Source organism: Pteropus vampyrus, unplaced genomic scaffold (assembly GCF_000151845.1).
Source record: "Pteropus vampyrus isolate Shadow unplaced genomic scaffold, Pvam_2.0 Scaffold721, whole genome shotgun sequence".
Classification (NCBI taxonomy): domain Eukaryota; kingdom Metazoa; phylum Chordata; class Mammalia; order Chiroptera; family Pteropodidae; genus Pteropus; species Pteropus vampyrus.
This window is the reverse complement of record NW_011889502.1, coordinates 19633-26274: the sequence shown is the minus strand read 5'-3', so window position 1 is coordinate 26274 and position 6642 is coordinate 19633.

Here is a 6642-nt window from a genome sequence, read left to right as displayed (position 1 = left end):
CAAATTTTAGCATCCATCAGAATCACCGGGAGGGGCAGCTGCCCCCACACAGAGCTTCCGATTCATTCAGTAGGTCTGGGTTGGGGGTACCCAAGCGTTTGCATTTCTAACAAGGTCTCAGGTGGCGCTGATGTGGCCGGTCGGCGGAACCCACTTTGGGAACCACTGCCGCAGAACAGTGAAGATCACTGAGCTGCCCGCGCCAGGATGTGTCTCCCAAACGATGATGAATGAAAGAAGGTACGAGGAGTGCATGCTGTACCATCTCTTTATGTAAAGTTCAGTTCTGGGGGAAAGGAAACTTGATCTCTTTAAGGTGAAGGTGGTACCTGTGCTAAGTAAAACAAGGCTATTACCCTGAACTTCAGGACAGTGATCACCTCGGGGCAGGGCCAGAGTTCATCGTAAGGAAGAGACACATGCGGAGTCTTCCGGACCGCAGGCAACGGTGGTTCTTGACCTGGGTAGTAATTACACAGATTTGTTCTTTAGCAATTATTTAATAAACTGCACCCTTGCGCTTTGGCGCTCTGTGTACATTATATTTCACGGCGCAAAGTTTTTTAAAAAAGAGCGAACCTGGGCAGAGAGAATATCGGAGGAGGAAGATTAGATTAGAGGCAGCAAGCAGGGCAGGGCGGCTTTTGGAATTTTCCGTGCTCCTGGATGAGGCCGGCGCCCTCCCCCTTTTGCTTCTAGATCCTTCTCCTCCTGGGGTTCCTCCCCTGTTCCAGGTCCTCATTCCGGCCGTTCTACCCGCTTCCTCTCGCTTCATCAATTTTTCCTTTCCCAGCAGATGAGTCACATCAGCATATAAACATAACGCTATTTCTCCACCAGCCGTCTGGCGACCCCACTTCCCCTCCCGCTGCTGCCCACCCTCTCCCTGCTTTTTCCAAGAAAACTTGTTGAATAGAGGGGCGCACAATTCAGCCCATAACTGGGAGGAAGGTCATTAGCTGAGAGGGATAAACAGGTGAGAAGGTGTGAGGACAAGAAGGCGGTGTGAAGTTGTTTGCAGGACAGAGCATCACGGCCGGGGTGAGGGGAGGGTGGTGGCCAGGTCATATTAACGGCCCATCGGAGGATGGTGACCCCGATCAACTTCCTTCCCTGTCACATGCTGTCTTTTATTTTGTTCTTTTTCTGACATCTTCAGTTACATGCTTAGCTCATTCATTTCCTTTCTTCATATGGAATTTGGCAAAGAGAGAGGAGGCAATACACAATTGCATCCATGTGGGATAAAGAACAGGACTTACCGGGCAATCTCACAAGTCCAGGGATGGGAAGAGAAGACCCGGAGTTCCTGGTACTCCCAGGACCCCACACGCGCTCTACAGCCTGAGCTGGGCTGCGGGACGTGCCGTGGGTTTAGATCGCAGGGAGGCGTGCTCCCTGCCTGATTCTCTGCCTTCTTAGAGTCAAACCTGAGACACCATTACGGGTACAGGGAATGCCCTTGGGGCTTAGGCCACAAGCACACCAGAGTGAACACTGTCTGTACAGGGGCTTGTCCTGGAATGCCAGTTGGGGGCCTTGGGGTCAAATGAGGTGCTGGGTTTGTGCTGCTGGGAGATGGGGAGCCCCTGCTCCCAGGACGACAGGAACAACCAGAGTCATTTACCAGACAACGCTATTTGTCCCTCCACATAAGGTAAGTCTTTGAGGCTATAAATTTGCTTCTAAATAGTGCTTTAGCTGCATCCCTCAGTTTCGATATTTAGTATTTTTGTCTTCATTCAGTTATTTTCTAATGGTCTAATCTTTGACCCATGAATTATGTGGAAGTATACTCTTTCTTTTCAAACCTAGATTGTTCTAATTAGCTAGAGATTGTTTTTTCAAACGTACAAGTGTCGTGATCAGAGAATGATCCAGTCTGCGGTCCATTTTCATAAATGCCCATGAAAGAATTTGTATTCTACAGTTATGTGGCGTTGGATTCTACCTACGTCCTTTAGATTAAGTTTAGTGATTTTGTTAGTCAGCTATTCTTTGTCTTTCTTGATTTTTTCATCTGTTTAATCCATCAGTTGCTGAGAGAGGTCTTAAATATCCCCAATGGTGAAGGTTTCATCTCTTTGTAATTCTGTCAATTTGTGTTTTATATGTTTTGTTGCTCTATTATTAGGTACACACAAAATTTTAATTGCTACATATTCCTGGTTAATTGAACATTTTCTCATTATGAGTGGCACTTGTAATTTCCGGTGTGATGTTTTACATTAAAATCAATTGGTCTGGTATCAATATAGTTTTGGATTTTTTTAGTTAGTGGTATTCAATTTTTTCTGCCCTTATGTCTTAGGTATATCTGTTGGTAATAGCATGTAGCTAGATTTTTTTAAAAATCTAATATGACAATGTTTACATTTTAACTAGAGTTTACAAGTTTGCTTCATTTCTATTTATTATGATTCCAATTCTATTCGAATTCATTTCTGCCAACACGTAATGTGTTTTCAGATTGTCCCACCGATTCTGTGTTTTTCTATCCTTTCTGAATTCCATTTGGATTAAGTTCTTTTTCCTTTTTCCGCGTTCTCCATCGACCGATTTGGAAGTTGTACTCTATTTTCCTTCCTTCGGTAGTTACCCTATTAATTTGAACAGGGAGTCCTAAGACTCGTCACAGTCTTTACTCTTTTTCCGAATGAGACGAGAACCTTAACTGCGTTGACTCTGACCACCCCCCTCCTGCCGTACGTTGCTGACGAGTGAGGTGAGCCCAGACCTTTAAAAGCCCCACCAAACGTTGCTCTGTGCCATCGGCTGCATTTACCCTTATCCACATGTTCACCAGTCTTTGCTCGCCGTTCTCATCATCCGTCTGACCTTTCCTTAAGAAGCACTTTCCTTCTGCTCGAATTCTCTCTAGTGAAGGTCTATTAGGGCAAATCTTGCAGGTTTCCGAATGTTTGAAGATGTCTTTGTTTTACCTTCATTCTTAAAAGGCATTTTTGCTAGATAGGCAGTTATTATCTTCCTGCATATAGAAGAGATTTTCCACTGTTTTCAGACTACCGTGTTTGCTAGTGAGACAGCACAGGAATATGGCCACAGGCTCGCTTTCTTTCCTCCCAAGATAGTTATATTAAACATATAAAGCATCATTCTAACCCCCTTCCTGCTATCCCACGTTAAGTGCGAATTTCTTTATTCTGTTTGGAATTGATAGGGATTCCTGATTTCAAGGATTGATGTCTCACATTGGTTCTGGAAATGTGTCAGGAAACCTCTCAAATATCACTCGGCCGCATGGATTCATTACTCTTCTTCCGAAACAGAGGCTGTTAGTTAATCCTTCTCCGTCTCTGATCTCGTCTGCTATCTGTCTCGCGAGGTCTCTTTTGTATTTCCCGTCACCTCGTTCCACTGTGCCATCTTCTGGATCTTTTTTTTTTTTTTTTCAGGTATATTTTCCAGTTCATTTAATTTTTTCGCTTTTCTCTGCAGTGTTGGAGGATGTGGCCTGTTTATTTGTAGATATTATGCAAAAGTTGATTGCACGTGGATTAAAGACCTATAAGTGAGTAGCAGAATTCTAAAACTTTTAAAATAAACCAGAGAAGAATATCTTTTTGGCCATAGGGTTAGGGAGGATCCCTTAAATAAGACACCAAAACTCAAACTACAAGGAAGAAGCTGAGAAATTTGGTTCATCAAAATGTAACACTTCTGTACACATGTGCGCGCGCGCGCACACACACACACACACACGCACACACACGCGCGCGGCATGAAATGAAGGTAAGCCAAAGTAAAGATGAGAAAAGATGATTGCATAAGTTATCACCAGCAAAGATCAACATCCAGAATATATAATGTCCACCAATCAATCAGAGAGAGAGAATTATCCAATAGAAAAATGAAGAAAGACTCCGAAGAGACAATTCCTAGAAGAGGAAACCCAAAAGGTCAGCAAACGGATTTGAAAAACACCCCAACTTCACTAGCAATCAAGAAAATGCAAGTTAAACCCACAGCGGATGGCCGTATTCCCGTGCCGTCTCCGAGGGGAGCTCGCGGGTGGGTCCCCTAGCCAATGCTTTCGCTTCCACCCAAGTCTCACGTGAAGAAGTCATTGTACAACCATTCCCGACTAAAGACGGCGGCCCTTGCCCCCCCAACCCCCACCCTTACCTCCCCAAAACTGATTTTCTTCTTTACATTTACCTTTAAATTTATAAATAACATCCTCACGTTGTCATCGATTCTTAGATTTAAGCATGATCAACTTCTGGTTATGGAAGATGGTGATTTAACTTCCTGTCGTGGCTGCAAACACCATACGATCACACCACACACATACACACACACACACACACACACAGACGCTTTCTTTCCTCCCAAGATAGTTATATTATAACTGTGGTTTGATCGATATGTTTATATCCATCTTCTTTCTGCTTCCCAAATCTTATTTCCATAACTTCTTCTCCTGTGCTCTTTGTCCTTGTGCATAAATGTCTTTTTTAAAAATCACATGTTTTAATGTCATGCTAGTGGGTTTGAAGAGGGAGGGTAAGAAATGTGAGTGTTTCACAGACCACCTTCAGCATCCTGATTTCTACCTGAAGTCTTCTTCTATTTTTGTCTCGTTTATTATAGGCACAGTGCTTCCATAATTCTAAGACACGTAATTTTTCCAAGTGTAAATATTTCTGAAATGAGAGAATTCATCGTACAATTGGTGTCAAGGAGCTGGCCAGTTACAGAGGCCAGAGCTGTGACCTCAGCCCTGCATAGGTGTCACCCGTCCTCGTCACCTCAGTTTATCAGTGGACACTGGCAGCACCGCAAGCATTTAAATTCAAACCTAGGGGTGGCTCTTTAGTGTAGTGGTTAGCACGTCTGCTTTGCACACAGAAGGCCCTGGGTTCGCGCCCCAGGTGGAGCCACGGACCATACCCTGGGTGCGCCAGGCCCTGGGTGCGCCAGGCCCCCCACGGTGTACTCCACGAGCCTGTGGGAGGAGACACATCGCCTTCAGAGATCCAGTTCTTAAGGGGTAACGGCAACGTCCATAAGGTCAGGGGTGGAAACTGCGGTGGGTGGGGTGTTAAAGGGGGGAAAAAAATTCGAACCTAATATTTCGAACCTAATACCTTGCCAGGATGGCTCACAGAACTCAGGAAAGCGGCGGGCTTACCCGATCACTGGTTTATCGTAAAAGATACAGGCCTAGGGTGGGGCGTAGGGCGGAGACGCACAGGGCGGAGTGTGGGGTTGGGGCGAGGAGCCTCTGTGCTGGCCCTACCTCGCCCTCCTCCCCCTGCACCGTCCTCCTGGGCCCTCCACGTGTTCAGCAACCCCGAGGCTCCCCAAACTCCATCTTTTAGGGCTTTTTATGGGGGCTCGTTATATAAGTGTGATTGATTAATCATTAGTCATCGGTGATCGACTCAGCCTGCAGGCCCTCTCCCCTCCCTGGATGTCAGGGGTGGGAGAGGGGAGCTGAGTGTTCCAACTGTCTAATCACTTAGTTGTTCCCTGGCTACCAGCCCCCATCCTCAGGGGCTTTTCAAAAGTCACCTCACTGATATACACTCAAGTGTGCAGGGGCCTCTTATGCACAGCAGAGACCACCTCTTGCACTTTTACCGCTCTCGTTACTTAGGAAACGCCAGGGCTTTTAGGAGCTCTGTGCCAGGAACCGGTACAAAGACCGAATATATACGTTTCTCCTTATTAAGCAGAGTATTACAATAGGAGAAGATGATGAAGCATGAAAACCGGAAGTTCTCTCCTAGTTTGACTCCTCACGTTGCCTACAAGGACTCATCCTTATGGACATAAAGCCTCATGGGAAGCTGTCGACGTGGTCAGCTCTTGAAACACAAGTTAGCACCTACACTTGGGTGGGTTTCTTTTGTGTCTCTTATCTGAGACTTATATTTGAAACCATGTCCGTATCTGTATCGGTCAGCGATAGGCGTAATAGTGCTGCGTAACAAACTACCCCAAACTCACCAGTGGGTTTAAACACCAGCCATCAGTTTTCTCTCTCGTGCCTGTGATCGGCGGCAGGTCAGCTGACAAGAACAGGCCTGGGCTTGACTCGAAGCCGCAGGTTGAATCGAGGTGAGTTCCACCGATGTTCGTTCGGGGGTGGAGGTCAAAGAGGTTGCAGCTACCCAGGGGGAGTGCTCCTCGTGGGGCGGCGCACGCCCAGATGGTAACCCAATTCACGAGCACATGCGAGCCTTTGATGCAGCACATCCACAAGTGTCCATTTGGCCAAAACAAGTCACATGCCCAAGGTCAAGGAGCAGAGAATGAGGGTCACCCGCCCTGGAGCCAAAGCAGGTCGCATGATCAGACCCAGCCTCAGGGGGGTGGAGCGTGCTCGTGCACGGAGATGGGGGGCAGGGAGTGAAGATCCTGGAACAATCATCTGATCTATCTCAGCGCCTTTGTGCTCAGAGCTCGTCTCTCTAAACTGGCAGTCGCGGACCTGGACAAGAAGCTCAGTTTCAGTCGTTAGTGACGAGGATTGCCTCTTTTCTTTGAGGTACTCCCCTCGCTACCCCCCTGAAATGAAAGGTGCAATTACTTCTTCGATTATATTTCACGTCAGACCATCCCAAACACAGTCTCCAAATTCCGTGAGTTTATTCCCAGGTTATAAAAACACAC